This window comes from Aquarana catesbeiana, linkage group LG08 (assembly GCF_042186555.1).
Source record: "Aquarana catesbeiana isolate 2022-GZ linkage group LG08, ASM4218655v1, whole genome shotgun sequence".
Lineage (NCBI taxonomy): Eukaryota > Metazoa > Chordata > Amphibia > Anura > Ranidae > Aquarana > Aquarana catesbeiana.
Window position 1 is genome coordinate 109,887,067 of NC_133331.1, and position 17,674 is coordinate 109,904,740.

The 17,674-nt window shown below is 39.4% G+C and overlaps 1 protein-coding gene across 1 annotated transcript in view; it reads left to right on the top strand.

The window, feature by feature from the left end:
* Positions 1-568: 568 nt before the first annotated feature.
* The window catches only part of SLC16A9 (solute carrier family 16 member 9), a gene marked incomplete in the record, with an annotated part of 79,130 nt that continues 62,024 nt past the window's right edge, over positions 569-17,674 (top strand). Inside the window, 3 exon segments of the mRNA XM_073596306.1 lie at positions 569-804; positions 14,189-14,255; positions 15,574-15,631.

Below are 17,674 nucleotides of genomic sequence, written 5' to 3' on the forward strand. Positions count from 1 at the left end.
CGGAAGTTCTGCTGCAAATCGAACATGGGGGGGTGTTTGGCCCATCTCTATTGGTGTGGCACTTTTTTATGTGTATTTTACACCCGTTTTTAGCCACGTTAACATTGAACTCTAATAGAACATATGTTTTGCATGCTGCATTCTTGATGTGCTTTCATCAAAACACGTTTTAATAGAGTTCAATGGTAGTGTCGCTAAAAATGCGTGCAAATCATGCATAAATAACGTGCCACACCAAGAACGCACTGCGCACGTGAACCAGCCCTAACTGTACTGGGTTCTTTTGTTTTGTAAAGCACTGCGCAAACTGTAATAATACTACAACTAATGTAATAACAAGCCCACAGCAGCATGGACTGACTGACATTTAACAAGCAGGATGCAGCTAATCTCTGGTCTGTGCAGCTGCTGGTACTATGTCACCGGTGACTATTAGACCCAGGTAGCATCCAGTGAGCTCCCTTCCAGCACCAGGCAAAGCTCCTGGGTTGTCACTGCGTTGGCAGCACCCCCTCCCCAATCTCATTATCTGCCACACTCTGTGCTCATAGGAACCGGTTCAGACTGGACTGATGTCAGCCAGGGAAAGGAGGTAAAGCAGGGTGGAGGAGGAGGAGGAGGAGAACGCAATAAATAGGAGATACAAAACTGAAAAAAAAACTATTGCTTCCACTGACTGCACTGAGCTGTCCTAGAGAGCAGGACGGAGTAGCTGGAAGTCCTGTGCTGGTTGTCATTGTCACTACTTTGACAGCTGAAGCCTGCCACCCAATGAGATCCTCTCTGCTAGCATTATGCACACAGGTAAAGCAGCACAATCACCCTTTTTTTCCCTTTAAGAACGGTTTACTATTGCTTTAGTGTTATATACAGTACAGTAAACTACTATACTTTTATACTTTTATATTCTTCCCTGTACGTATGTGTTTGTATCGCACGTGCTGCTGCAAACTCTTCCAAGAAATGCCAGCAAATCTGCAGAATATTGTCCAGATGACAGATGTTAGGACTGTAAACCTATGACTGACTATTAGTTTGCATTACAACTACGGTAATTCAACTGAGGAGATTGTCAGAAATGAGATGACCTGCAGGCAGACATACTCAAACTAAAGAATGATTGAAGTTTTGGGTTTATTTAAATTTAATTTAAATGTACCTACTGTAAGCCTCGATTCACACAGGGGCAACACGACTTCAGCGCGACTTTGCAAGGCGACTTCAACGCGACTTCAGCGCGACTTTAAGCAACTTACAACGCGACTTCAAGTCGCCTCCAGGATAGGCGACTTTGGCTGTGGCCAATCACAGAATAATCAGCTCTCTGGGAGGGAGGGGTTTGCCTGGGTAAACTAATTTCTTTTCCTGTAAAGTCGCTTCAATATAGATGGACATCCGACTTGGAGGCGACTTCCATTGAATTCTATGGGTACAGGTCGTCTAGAAGTCGGATTGAAGTAGTACAGGAACCTTTTCTGAAGTCGGAGCGACTTCAGTAGTGTAAATTAAGACGCTCTCATTGACTATAATGCAAATCTCTAAGTAAAGCGACTTGGGGCGACTTGAGGGCTTACAAGTCGGATCCCAAGTCGTTGTAGTGTGAACCGACCCTGAGTATCAAAATTTGTCACCTGTAATCCTTTGTGCAGGAGAACTTAGATAGGGAGGCCAAGCACTAGGAACCAATAAAGGCTTTCCACTGTGCACATGCTGACAGGAGCAGAGGGATGACCTTCTCACTATTCTGCTTCTCCATCGATGCCCTAGGGCAGTGATGGTGAACCTTGGCACCCCAGATGTTTTGGAACTACGTTTCCCATGATGCTCATGTACTATGCAGTGTAGATGAGCATCATGGGAAATGTAGTTCCAAAACATCTGGGGTGCCAAGGTTCTCCATCACTGCCCTATGGTTTAGCTGGACGTGTGTTCAGGTCCTGCTATATGTTGCAAACTGAGGTCTCAGACCCTGCTCTGCTGTCAAGTAGTGGTCCCTGAACCACAAGACTGGCAGCAGAAAATGACAGATTTATACAAAAATAGAAAGAAATCCTGTGAGCCACCACTGTCTAGATGCTTAAAGTGGTTTAAATAACCCAAAGACCAATAATGGTATTAAGCTTGTCACATGTATCGTGAAAGATCAATAAACTATCCAAAAGCTGCTAGCGTTGAATATGTCACATATATCGTGCAAAGATAAATACATTAATTGAATATGCTGCGATTTATACAAGACAGGTAAACCAGTGCAACCATCATGGTTGCCAAACGCCAGTAAATTTACTGACAGTTTGTAAAAATCAGTGATTTTTTTTACAACTGTCAATAAATATCAGGGGCTGATAATTTGTCATGCTGTGTGGACTTTTTAAGTGTAAACCAGGCATACTACTATTTAGGGGTATTGTCAGCGTTTCCATATTGTGTTTATACTGTTTAAATACCAGTTGTCTTAGTTCTTTAATAGAAGTTTGTAATTTTTGGAGGTTGTCAGTAAAAAAATGTGCTCCGCCAGTAAGTTTTACATGTTTTGTGTGTAAAAAATGCTGTGGGAGGTTGGCAACACTGGCAACCATATGTATTTCAACAGTGGATTTGGCTGTTTAGCAGTCTATATTTAAAACTGTTTAGCCTTAAATATAAGTGGCAAGTAACAATTTCAAACTGTGTTGTAGCTGAGCCATTGTAGATGTATGGACATCAGATGTTTACTGGTCTACGCTATGTGGCTTGTTTATTTGTTTTTTTCCCTATTTATGCACAAATGAATGTGCATATTTTTAAAACCAACGACAGAACATTAATCATATTGCTAAAATTTACAATAGAATTATACAGGATTTCCTGGACCATGCTGTCAGAGCAAGACATACAGTATGTGGGCTAGAACAATAGGAGGATGTCACATATAATAATTCTGTTCTGTATAGTTCTTAGAATAAATAAGCACGTGTCAACTTCTCTTCCTTTAAATGCTATTAAAGTTATCTAATAAATGTTTAAGGGCATTGTAAAAAATTACCCAACCCAGAACAACCATGTTACGGAGCCCCAGCATTGTAGCTCAAAGACAAAAGTGCAGGAACAATGACAAGTTTACAGCTGTAAGAAGTTTCATTTACTCATCTACTACATACATTTGCAATTTTAGGGAAATTATATTAAAAATTATAAGTATCTGAAATAGGGCTGAAACAACTAATCGATTAATCGACAACTAATCGATTATGAAATTAATCGACTGCTATTTTCATAATCGATTAATCGGTTAGCTGATTAATTGGCCTGCATACGGAATGCATTCTTTGTTTACATATCAGGAAATACAGTGCAGCACACATACAGCTCAGTACATCTTCCATACTTGTCAGTAAGTGCCTGAGAACTTGTGAATGTATGAGGAGCAATGCCTCATGGGACATGTAGTCCCGGACAGGAAGTGAGTGGTTCTAAAGGCAGAAGTTTTCTTTACCTTTCTATTGGGGCACTTTATACTGTACTTAATGCACAGCAAAAAGCAGTGTAGAAACAGATCAAAAGCAAACTGCATAGGTGTGTACCGAGCCTTATGCTGGCCACATGGATCAATTTTCAGATGAGAATATTCATATGAAAAATCCTTGTACATTCGCTGAATGAAAGAATGTTGTTTGAAATTTTCACTTGCTTTTAACATTCTGTTTTAAAATAAATGTAATTTCTGAATGAAAACAACATACACTGTCTGAAAATTCCTTTGACCGAGAAGTTTTCTAAATTTTCCCGTCACTGTGGTTGAAAACGAACGTCGATTTGACCCCACTAACGATTCGAAAATCAAACGAACATTCTTAAAATTACTTTTTTTTTGAAGGAAGACATTGTTTTTGTATGGCCAGCATATAATATATTAGTTATTAGTTAGTTCTGTTTGGAAATCTGCAAAACAGTCTTTAACAGTCTTTTTTCTTTAAAAAAGATCTCTGAGTCTGATATTTACCAGATTCAACCTCTAATAGTATATACAGTATATCTCCTCTAATAGTATATACGGTATATCTTCTCTAATAGTATATACGGTATATCTCCTCTAATAGTATATACGGTATATCTCCTCTAATAGTATATACAGTATATCTCCTCTAATAGTATATACAGCATATCTCTTCTGTCTGTTATTCTCAGAGTGGATTAGAGATTTTGCTCTCTAACTATATAGTTGGTTATTTATATTTACCACTGCATAGAGATATTTAAGAATAAATTTCCTTTTTTAAAACTTTACATATTAACTAAATTATACACCACAATCGGCCAACTAATCGATTATGAAATGATTTGTTAGTTGCAGCCCTAATCTGAAAGGATATGTCAGATAGATTGGGATTTCCCTTCAGATTGTAAAACCCCCGTGAATATGGCCCCCTGACCTTCTTGTATTAAAACTGTACTTTCTAACAATAATTTGAAAAGTACTGTTCAAACTGTTGGCACTATATAAATGCTGTAATAATAATAATAATAATAATAATAATAATAATTTGAATGCTTGTGTACACCATGCACCTGTGATGTTCAAAAGCTCTTGTTCATCCAACAGTCAATAGATCACAGCAGAAAATGTAGTAATGATGCAGCATTTCATGGGCAGCACTGTCTATCATTGGAGGAGCACAACCATATTGTTTATGAATGTTCTTCTCCATATCTTGCCATATCAGGCCATTTTTACGATATGGCACTGCGTTACTGTAACTGACAATTTCGCGGGCGTGCAACGCTGTACCCAGATAAAATGTATGTCCTTTTCCCCACACAAATAGAGCTTTCTTTTGGTGGTACTTGATCACCTCTGCAGGTTTTTTTTTTTAAACAAAAAAGACTGTCAATTTTGAAAAAAAAAAAAATATATATATATATATATATATATATATATATATTTTTTTTACTTTGTGCTATAAAACATACCCAATAAAAAAAAATCTAATTTCTTCATCAATTTAGGTTAATATGTATTCTGTACATATTTTTGGTAAAAAAAATCCCAATACATGTATATTGATTGGTTTGCACAAAAGGTACAACATCTACAAACTATGGCATATTTCTATTTATTTATTTTTTATTTTTTACTAGTAATGGCGGTGATCAGCGACTTATAGTGGGACTGCGATATTGGGAAGGACAAATTGGACACCTAACTGACACTTTTGACACTTTTGGGGACCAGTGACACTAATACAGTGATCAGTGCTAAGAAATATGCACTGTTACTGTACTAATGACACTGGCAGGGAAGGAGTTAACATCAGGGGCGATCAAAGGGTTAAATGTGTCCCTGGGAGTGCTTTCTAACTGTTGGGGGGGGGGTGCTGCTTTGACTGGGGGAATGCAAAGATCCGTGTTCCTGCTTTCTCCCAGATGATTGGCTTGTCCCAGTGTAAGTGTATACACTATGGTAAACCATATAATGAGTGGAAACAACTTTTTTCCTCCTTACCCGGTGTTCTGTCAAAACAGCCAACTTGTCGTGTACCGTAGTATATATGCTGCCGCTGTTCTGTCAAAACAGCTAACTCATCAAGTGAAAGGGGCCTTACTTGGTAAAACAGACGGATGGGGATCAGAATGTTCGTGTGAAAGGGACCTTACTTGATAAAACAGACGGATGGGGATCAGAACGTTCATGTGAAAGGGGCCTTACCAGTTCATGCTGGATAATCTGCTGCACTCCAATTTTTTTTAGCAAGAAGCAATTATAAAAATGAAAACGTTGTCAGCTGCTCCTCCTATGCAGAATTGAGTAAAGCATTCAGCTTCACCATTAGATGTATATTTTGAGACATTGCATATTTAAGATTTTTTAATGGACTGTTTTCCAATGGGCTTTGTTCCCTATATTGCAACCATTCCCAATTAGGGTTCTGTAGAACCTTAGGGTTCCTTCAGAAGTTGGTTGCTAGGGGTTCCTTAAGCTGTGGCTGAATAACCTTCTATTTGACTATGCCTGCAAAGTGCCAGGGCAAATACCACTTGGCAAATCTAGCAGTGTGACACCAATAATCTTTTTTAGCTGCCTGTAAGGGTGGCATTCTGACCATCATTAGAGCTTCAGCCCTAAAGATTTGTTCTTCTAACACTGATCATATGTACTGTCCTATGTATATACATGTATATGTATAATTCATGCATTTACAACTGTGTGTTCCATTTCCCTGTTTTCTTGTTTTATCAATCTCTTGAAAAAAATAAAAATCTACAGTTTAAAAAAAAAAAAAGGACATTCTTTCCACTGGCCACCAATGTGAGGGGCATTTTCCCACTGACCCTCAATTAATTGTTTTTAGCAGAAGTACTCCAAGACCTGATCCCCAGCCGTCTATTTTTAGTGGATCGGATTGGATATAGGCAGGTGTAAATGGACACATGTCTGTTTACACCGCCATACCATAGAGGAAAATGAAAGTTTTGAGCAGGTCTGTCTGAAAAATGGACAGGTGAATCAGATCAGAACCTTCATTCTCTTCTATGGATTGGTGGAGTAAACGGACATGTCAGTGTACGCCCGCCTACATCCAATCTGATTTGCTAAAAACAGGCGGATTGGGATTGTAAGGCTCATGTGAAAGGGGCCTTACTTGATAAAACAGAGGGATGGGGATTGTAACGTTTGTGTGAAAAGGACCTTACTTGATAAAACTGACCGATGGGGATCAGAAAGTTCATGTGAAATGGACCTTACTTGATAAAACTGACTGATGGGGATCAGAATGTTCATGTGAAAGGGGCCTTACTTGATAAAACAGATGGATGGGGATCGTAACGTTCGAGTGAAAGGGGCCTTACTTGATAAAACTGACTGATAGTGATCAGAAAGTTCATGTGAAAGGGACCTTACTTGATAAAACTGACCGATGGGGATCGAAATGTTCATGCAAAAGGGGCCTTACTTGATAAAACAGACGGATGGGGATCGGAACGTTCATGTGAAAGGGGCCTTACTTGATAAAACAGACGGATGTAGATCGGAACGTTCATGTGAAAGGGGCCTTACTTGATAAAACAGATGGATGGGGATCAGAACGTTCATGTGAAAGGGACCTTACTTGATAAAACAGACGGATGTAGATCGGAATGCTTGTGTGAAAGGGGCCTTACTTGATAAAACAGACAGATGGGGGATCAGGACGCTCGTGTGAAAGGGGCCTTACTTTTAAAAAACTGACCTATGGGGCTCGGAACATTCATGTGAAAGGGACCTTACTTGATAAAACTGACCGATGGGGATCGGAACGTTCTTGTGAAAGGGACCTTACTTGATAAAACTGACCGATGGGTTCGGAACGTTCGTGTGAAAGGTGTGAAAGGGGCCTTACTAGATAAAACTGACCTTTGGGGATCAGAACGTTTGTGTGAAAAGGGCCTTACTTGATAAAACTGACCGATGGAGATCATAAAGTTTATGTGAATGGGACCTTACTTGATAAAACTGACCGATGGGGATCAGAATATTCATGTGAAAGGGACCTTACTTGATAAAACTGACCGATGAGGATCAGAACGTACATGTGAAAGGGACCTTACTTGATAAAACTGACCGATGGGGATTGGAATGTTCATGTGAAAGGAACCTTACTTGATAAAACTGACCGATGGGGATCAGAAAGTTCATGTGAAATTGACCTTACTTGATAAAACTGACCGATGGGGATCAAAATGTTAATGCGAAAGGGGCCTTACTTGATAAAACAGACGGATGGGGATCGGAACGTTCATGTGAAAGGGGCCTTACTTGATAAAACTGACCGATGGGGATCGGAACGTTCATGTGAAAGGGATCTTACTTGATAAAATTGACTGATGGGGATTGGAGCATTCGTGTGAAAGGGGCCTTACTTGATAAAACAGACGGATGCAGATCAGAACGTTCGTGTGAAAGAGGCCTTACTTGATAAAACAGACAGATGTAGATCAGAACGTTCATGTGAAAGGGGCCTTACTTGATAAAACAAATGGATTGGGATCAGAACGTTTATGTTTATGACCATACTTGATAAAACAGACGGATGGGGATCGGAACGCTTGTGTGAAAGGGGCCTTACTTGATAATACAGACAGATGGGGGATCAGGACGCTCGTGTGAAAGGGGCCTTACTTGATAAAACTGACCAATGGGGATCAGAACGTTCGTGTGAAAGGGGCCTTACTTGATAAAACAGATGGATGGGGATCGGACCGTTCATGTGAAAAGGGCCTTACTTGATAAAACAGACTGATGGAGATCGGAACGTTCATGTGAAAGGGACCTTACTTGATAAAACAGACGGATGAGGATTGGAACGCTCATGTGAAAGAAGCGTTGCCTGATAAAACAGTTTCTTTTCAGTCCTATTGGTTTCTCTTGTGTTTTGAAGTTTATATCTATTAACCCGTAGTCATGTGCTAGCAAGTCTGATGTGTACCTCAGTTAAATGTCAACAGCTGCCTCTGCTGTTCTTTCTTGGTCTGTTACTTATAAGTTAAAAGAAAAACTCTAGAGAGCATTGATGCGTCATTTTACATCCAGTATATGAATAGTTCATGCTGGATAATCTGCTGCACTCCAAATTTTTTAGCAAGAAGCAATTATAAAAATGAAAACGTTGTCAGCTGCTCCTCCTATGAAGAACTGAGTAAAGCATTCAGCTTCACCATTAGATATATACTTTGAGACATTACACTTCTGCTCCAAGACCTGAAGATTATTTCAAGAGTTCCTCTGGGATAAAAAGGTTGTGAAAGGCAGCTATATGGTATAGCATATATATCTGTCACTTGAAGTGGAACCCTACCCATAACAACTTGATAAAAAATAATGTTCTTTAGCAAGGAACATACATTACACAATAATAATTATGTTATCAAAATTAATATGTGCTGTAATTTTCCTCCAGCATTGTGCCTGTTTCTTCTTGTTGGAGGCTGCCATTTTGCTGAAGCCCCGAGCCCCTGAGCAGAAGTAAATTTTTAGGATATCAAGCAGATCGGCCTCTACATTTTCAGCACAGTGGCAAAAAATAGAGAGCATCTAAGCATGTGCAGGGCACACTACTGAGTATTACTGGATTTTTTAAAACAGTATAGGCACTTTTTTTTTCATGTTTTACATAGCTCATTTGCAAAAGGGGCCAACCTGAAATGATTTAGCAGGACTTCATTTTCCAACCAAAGTTCCACTTTATTTGGGGATTCCTTCACACAGACGCATGTGCACTGGGACAAGTAAGTCCCAGAAGAAACTTTACTATTGGAATGCACAGGTAAATACAATTATATGCTCAGGTTGCCCCAGGCACTCTTAACCCCAAACAGAATCATTTTGTTTAAAGTACTTTAATAATAACAGATCTCTATACAAGTGTAAGAACAAAGACAGAGGCATATTCAGTGAGGCAGTGCCACATACCACAAGGATGTACAAAAGTACAATAACCCACAGAAACCAATTGCTTATAGGCCCCATGTATTGGAATATATTTACACTCATATGTGTGCATTTTAGCGTGTGTACACATACATTTTGTTCAGAAGCTTCTCTCTGAATGCAGCTTTGATGCATTTTCTATACCTCTAAACGCTGCTCTTAAAATACTAATCTAAATGCCTGATGTGCATGGCCACATAGGCTAATATAGAACTGCATTTAGAGACATTAAAGTTTTACTAATCCCACAACAGTACAATCAGTCTGTATATGTAGTAAAGCATGCTTCTTATTATCAATGTGAAACCTAAGGGGTTAATCCTCTAAATTGTGTAAAAAAGTTGTTTGATCCTGTCTTCTCTGATCCTCCCCCTTTTTTTTATTGTCCCCAATCCATCTGCTGATAAAACAGAGCCCTAGCAGGCACTCTGCACATGCTCAGTTTTGTGTATATCTAAAGAGGTTTTTTTTTGGGGGGGGGGGGGGGGTGAATGTGATGAGCACCATGCTAATTAGCACTGTCCAGATAAAGGGGGAAGGTTGAACTGGTTTAACCAGCTTTACAAGCTTTACCCAGTGCTCATAAGACTGCTATACAGTATACTGCTGATGAGAAAAGGTATGTAGCAGGTTATATTTACTAAAATTATTGCATTTCCATGTTCTGTGTACTTTGGGAGACCAGATATAGTGAATGCAGGGTCCTGGGTTTAGTAACACCTTTTAAAAAAAATATGTCATACATTTGTAAAAGCAGCGTTGTTTATGCCTGGTTGCTTGTGGTCTTTGTTTGCAGGAGTGAGATGAGTGAAAGATGGAAACTAGGTTACTTGGTATTGGTAATAACAAGCACTACTGTCCATGAGGTATCATGTCTCACTCACTGCAGTCTTTATAAATAAGATGTTTAGGCTTTTGTATGAGCTAATAATTTGACCCCCATTTAAGATGAAATTTTATTTGCTGGTGAATTAGCATTAGTCAGAATTGGTAGTTTACAAAGAAGTATGATGTGCTTCTTTCCTTTTTCCATTGAAGTGATTCCTGTAGAAATACAGTGTGTGTGTCTAATTAAAGCACCATATCACAGAAATATATGGTGGCACATCATTGGCACAAGTATAGAAGCTTTTGTTTAGCAATGGCCCTTATCCCTTCCAGCATTTTGAATTTTCTGGATTTATGTCCCGATTTAGCACCTTGTTTTAACTGTTCAAAGCAAAGCAAAACAAAATATTACAAATACACTGCACAAGCTATAAATGTGCTAGACAGACTGCCAAGTAGAACAGGACAGAAGTTCAGACTGGGTGCTGGAAACCTGAGACAGGAGATGATTCCAAAAACATTTGCTAGAAAAGTTGCTGCTGCAGATGTAATGGCTGGAACACACCAATGTCATTGTCTTGTCACATAAGTAATACTTTCCTTTGCCGTGAATGTTTTCTTTCTCACATATTTGCTTGATGTCTGCATAATGCATATACTTTGAGCAAGAATGTGTTTAAACATTCATCCATGGTGGAGTGAAAGGCAGCTATTGGTTCTCTTGCTCTATAAATTTACCTATACTAGTCGCAACTGCCCAAGAAAATTTGACAAAAACTCTTCTACTTGGATAGATGCCCAAGGAATCACTGTTTGATAACAACCATTCCTAGCCAACCACTGGTCCTTTAAGGCTACGACCCAGTATAGATTTAGTTCCTTTATCTAGGCAATTGGATATTACCGAGTGTTGTCTTTCACTTTCTTCAACCTCCCCCTTTTTTTTCCCCTCCCTGTGTTTCCACCCCCCCCCTTTTTTTTTCTCTTCCTCTCTCACCCTTGTACTGTACTTCATTATTCTTGGATGCTCTTGCAGTTGCCCTTTGTGAACATGGACAGGAGTTATGCAACTATCTCACTGTATTTCCTCATTTTTGATACTACAGTGCCTGTTTCATGTTTGTTCAATGCATTCTGTAGTTGTATGTAACTGTAGTAGTACACTGGACCTGTACTATGTGTAATATATCAATAAATAATCTTACTGGCAAAAATATTCATCCAATTCACCACACTTTTTTAGGCCCTCTAATTTTTGCCCTGGTCAATAGAAGAGATGTGATAAATGATAGAAGATGTGAAAAATCTTATTCTTAGTCCCTCCCATTACAGTGTGCATTAATACATTCACCCACTCACTTGTATATCAACTTGCTAAAAGTTTTAAATTAATGAAGGACACCTGCCTGTCCTGTTCTGACTCTGACTAGATGGAAGACCCAGTATTTAGCTCCTGATATACACTTACACTTTTCCCACACTTGAAATCACAGTGACATTACTTCTAGGTTGATAAAACTAACACTATTTTCAAAGGATTTTGGACCACTTGTCTTCTAGTCTTGTTGAAGTGCACAGGGTAGTCATCAAAGTAGCTGTTTGAAATCTAGCTTTTGAACGCCTGCCTGCAGATCTATGTTGATGAGCCCTCAAATACAATATTAATTTATCACTGGTACCACAGTAAGTCTATGGCAGAATAGATAACCCTAGAATTATAGATTCTGTAACCAGGGTTTTCTTGATCACTGCTGTGTTTTTTAGTGGTCATGAGTCATAAGGCACTGGTCAAGTTCCTGTTTAGGAGTAAAAACAAGAACTTATGAATGTATATTATTCTACTGGACTGTTGTGGAAGGATAGCAAAACAGTTTTGGACTGATTAGAAAACAAAAACTTGGCCCTCAACATTAATGAGTTTGACTACATTTGGTTATTTACTATCAACATCAATTCTTGAGATTCAGAATACCCAGACGGTGACTATTCTTATGACAAGAAAATTCTTCAAAGAAGTATCTATGACCAATTAACTGGCAGGTGGACTATTCACCTCTATTTCTTGTAGAAAAGATTTCAGGAAAGGCATCAGTCCTCCTAAACTGATCAGATCATTTTGAATGTAGTTCCTCACCACATTGTAAAGCTGCTGATCACTGGCAATTGGACTGATAGGATGCCTTCCCATATCTCCATTCCTATTCACCGATGCACCAATTACCAAATATCCCTACTCTTTGACTGCCTCTTCAAGAACTTTCACAATGGATTTGCTGTTGGGTTTTACCCCACTAAGTTTGACAGGATCAAAATCTAGCTCAGAGCTGGGACCAGAAAAAATGGGAGCTTAATGATGAGGAGGTGGCAACTCTAGAGACTAAAGAATGTTTGCTACGTATGCAACCTAGACAGTGATCAAGCTACTTTGGGTGCTCTGTTATGCAGAATATAAGGCAATGGTTAGCACTGCTAGCTTTTGCTAAGCAGATTGGAAAACAAGAAGGAACCCATTTTCAGGTGAGCGCTCTAGCCCTGGGAGCTGGCGTGCCATCAGTAAAGGAGAAATATACTTCTCCTTTGGATCACAGCAGCAGTGCACTTTGGCATGATGTCACAGAGCCTGTCTAATGTACACACGATCGCACATTCCGACAACAAAATCTATGTTTTTTTTCTGACGGATGTTGGCTCAAACTTGTCTTGCATACACACGTCACACAAATCTTGTCGGAAATTCCGAACGTCAAGAACGCGGAGACGTATAACATGTACGACGAGCCGAGAAAAACTAAGTTCAATAGCCAGTGCGGCTCTTCTGCTTGATTCCGTGCATGCGTGGAACTTCTGCGTCGGAATTGTGTACACACGATCGGAATTTACAACAACGGATTCAAATTGTCGGAAATTCCGACGGAAAATGTCCGATGGAGCCTACACACGGTCGGAATTTCCGACAACAAGCTCCCATCGAACATTTCCTGTCGGAAAATTCGACCGTGTGTATGCGGCATAAGACTGCGGGGATCCCAACAAAAATATCGGGATCTGCCCAGATGCCTGACCAGCAGCTGGCTCAGCCTCTCAGCAAGCCACTGAGAGCCTGAGCCAGCCGATCTTGCCCCCTCCACAGCCTAGTGCTCCAGTGAGCAGACATTGGCTCTCTGCGCACTGAAGACCGAAAACTGAGTGATCAACAATCCTTGATCGCTCAGTTCTCAGTGTAGAGTCGGTGGGGGGACAGCTGCAACAATCAGATAGATGGTGCAGCCATTTAGGTGAGTATGTATATTTGTTTTTTTTTTTGTTAAAACATACTTCTTTTTAAAGCACAATTTTGTCTCATGGAATTTGACCAGCCTCTCCAGATTAATGTTAAAAAAATAAAATGTAACCTTCCTAGTGCTGAAACACGTTTTAAGGAAATGCCATGGAAAGGTATTTGCCCACAGATTAGTCTATAGGCTAAATCTGATACTTCACTGATACTGTATATGTGAGACTGTTCCCCAGCAGCTGTATTTGTCTGGTGCACATTCCTCCTATTGTAATTAGGGTGAATGTGACTGTGGAATTCAGGACAAATGCCACTGAATCTCACTTTGGGTAATAACTATTGATTATTCACTGATATCATTGATAAATACCCCTAGGAAGCGGATTATGATGAATATGGGCCTTTCTGAGAATACTACTGAGGCAATTTTACCAATAAGGGTGTCACCACAGAAGCAGACTACTTAAAATGTCTGATCTTTAGAAAGTGCTGCCACATAAAAGAGCCCTCATTCCATGTTTCCTAACCTGAAATGATAGTAGAATTATTGGTCGATGGTTTAGAAAAAATGTGGAGCTTTAATACAATAAAGGAACTGTTTACAGGAGGCTGCTACTTCTGAATTTCTTTTTTTTTTGCAGATCCTGGTTCCCTGACTGTTAGGCTAACCCTTGGGCTTCAGTACTTTGGGTTACTAACATAGAACAAGTATGTAGACAAGGACATCTGACCTTTCTCTAAATATCATAATCTGTCAGTGAAATAATAGCCAAGCATCTAGAATTTCAGAAGGATGTGAGCAACAGCGAAGTTAGGAGAGTGTAAAATAGTTTGTCGACTTTTTATTGTAATAACTACTGAAGGGGTGAGGGAAAGGGATTTGAGGAGGGGAACCTTTGGCTTTAAAGTGCTGTTAGTGATCCAAAAGTATATTTCATTACTATATGGCCCATGGGGCAGCTGTCTTCTGCATGTTCCTACATGTTCTAACATAGTCTAGTGTTCAGTTTACCTAGTTAACAGCAGTAGATCTTTTCCTGATCTTACTGCTTGTGAGTAAAGGGAGTGAAATTAGCATGCTACAAAACATGGGTAATCGGCAGCAAATTGTTCTTTTCTTGTTGTTTGGTGTACAGCTGCTGTAAGTGCACTGCACCACAGCTGCTGAATAAAGCTTTCAAGTTTTTACTTGGTTTACATGGTTTAAGGTATAAGTTCACCTGTACCAAACAACACACTATGCTTTCCCATATGGGTATAGAAGCATAGTGTGATAAACCTACCTTTCTGCCAGTGCTTCCTTTCTGTTTAAAGAATGTAGTCCAAAACCACATTTAAATAAACATCTTAACATCTTTTTCAGCCTGTGATGGCTCCATCCCAAGTTGTAGCCATGGAGCAGCCATTGGGACCAGCACCTTCTAGGGACACAGGAGGGAGCACTGTTTTTTCTGGCTGCACATGCACAGTATGTACTCTTTCTTGTCACAGCTGCTAAGCTCATCATTGGTCAAAGGAGAGAGAACACACTGCACATGTGTGGCCCAAAAGAACAGGATAGCATACCTCCCCTGGCACTAGGGGATGCTGCTCTGTCCCTACAGTAACTCAGGACAGAGCCACCATAGTCTGGAGAAGATTTTAAGGTGGCTTCTTTTAAATATGGTTTTGCACTACAACCTTAAACTGAAAGGGAGCCCTAGCTGGAAGGAAAGATTAGCACACTATGTTGGTATACCCACATGGGACAGCTTAGTGTGCTTTTTGGTAAAGATAAACTTACACTTTAAAGGTTAAGTGGGCACAAGGCTTGACTCCCAGCTTGGGTTTTGGTGAACCAGGGCAGAGACTGTGTGTATTTATCCTGGGGACAGGGGGGTAAAGGATCATGAATCTTTTGTTTTTGCAGTTCTTATCTTTTCTTTTTGTGATTTACCGTTTGTGCCCAAAGTCATACTCCAGAACATTTGGGCAAACATGGCATTCAATTTGTCATAGTTCTCATTGCCTTCTCCTCTTTTGACAGATCTAAATGATGATCTCGGAAAACATTTGGAAGACCAAAGACATCCAAATCAGTATCTGTAAGTGATAGCTTAAAATTTGTTTATAAATGTTCTTAAAATATACTGAAGTTCTGATACATCATAAGTGGAAATATGTTAAATATAAAAAGACTGCTTTATAAAACTACATTTTTTGAGCAAGTGTTTAAAAAGTAAATCATAGGAGAAAGTATATATTCCTTCTATAATCCAGTTTGTGAGCTGCTGTCTCATGTAAGCTCATAAATTTCATTAAAGATATTACATCTGATTTACCTAATTAACATTTCAGCTCCTGGGGGTGGTCATTTATCTTGTTTAAAAGGTTCCTTATAGTCATTTTTTATTTTTTATTTTTTGGTGACAGGAAGTAAATGTTTCCTTTATCCAGTGTGGTGGTACTTGAACTGCTAGCTGAGCTACACCAATGTTTACCAACTTTATTTTACTGTGTACATCTTCAGGGCCCGAACTCTTCGTATGAGTCAACTTATCTCAAGTAACCCCTTGATGTGCGTACATTTATTGCCTGTACATGATAATTATGTTTACTAGAAAGGGAATGAAATTGGCCAATTCTGTTGCCCTTCTGAAAATGTTAGTTGCTTGCCTGCTATGGTAATCCAATGGCCTTCGTAATATCTAGCATCACTTTCCTGGAACATTTATTCTGCCAGTGAGCTCAGAGTCAAGTTTACCTATCTCCCCAAGGAAATACAAAGTGTCATCCTCTATATTGTTTCTGGTACATGTTTATTTTAAAGCATATCTAAATCTAATAAAAAAAAAGTGTAAAATATTTCAGTTTGCCAGTCCTGTGGCTGCATTCATTTTCATTTTTCAGGCAAAGAACATTTTCAGCAGAAATATACCTTTAGACAGAAAACACCAGCTGTCAGAAATGCAGCATACTTGTCAATTTCTGTAAACTGAAAAGAAAGCACAACTCTTCTTATTTTTCTTGCGAAAACTACTAAACATATCAATCCACCATCTAATAAAGATGAACAATGGCAGGCATGTTTGAAGTCCAGCCTGTGTGACAACCATGGCTCCTTCCATATATATCATAGAAAAATTAATATAGGCATGAAAAGGCAGAAGCCTGTTATTCACGAGATTACTGCCGCGTACACATGATTGGAATTCTCATCGGAAAAAGATATGATGGCTTTTCCGATGGGATTCCGCTCAAGCTTGCCTTGCATACACACGGTCACACAAAAGTTCGCTGAACTTCCGACCGTCAAGAACTCGGTGACGTACAACACTACAACGAGCCGAGAAAAATGAAGTTCAATGCTTCTGAGCATGCGTCGAATTGTTTCCGAGCAAGCGTAGGAATTTTGCGCGTCAGAATTGCTACAGACGATCGCATTTTCGGATAGAGACTTTTTCCGACCGAAAAATTGAGAGCATGCTCTCAATCTTTTGCTGGCTGGAATTCAGCCAGCAAAAGTCTGATTGCGCATACACGGGGTCCCATTTTCCGAAGAAAAGCTCTCATCTGTCTTTTGCTGGCCGAAATTCCGATCGTGTGTATGCGGCATTACAGATAAAAATAAAGGGTAAGAGCCCTAAAAATAAGAAATCCAAGACAGCCACCACAAAGAATGGTAATCTGCAATATGTTACATTTTTGGTTTTAGGTTTATATGCATATTTTATTTTATTTTTTTATTCCCATATAATTTCTTTTAATTAACAGAAATTAATTAATTTCTTTTAATTAACTCCACATAATTTATTGTTATTATATTTACATGGTAAAATGTAATATGTTGAATGTTATTTAGGAAATACCCCTAAACATTTCAGTGTACCACCTGGGATACCCTTACCACAAGGGTAAGGATATTTTTACAATTTTTTTTTATTTACAGAAAGATCCCCCAGCTGCCTTAAAAGCTCATACTGAAATATTCACCTTCAATCTGGAGCTCTCCCCCACAGTACTTCATTTTCTCCTCAAGATGTACTCAGTGTGCTGGGTTGAATAAAGCCTAGCAACCAGGAAGACTTAGGACATGCTGCGAATGTGGGATGTCATAACCTGTTCCCTGTGGGGGCATCAACGCAGCA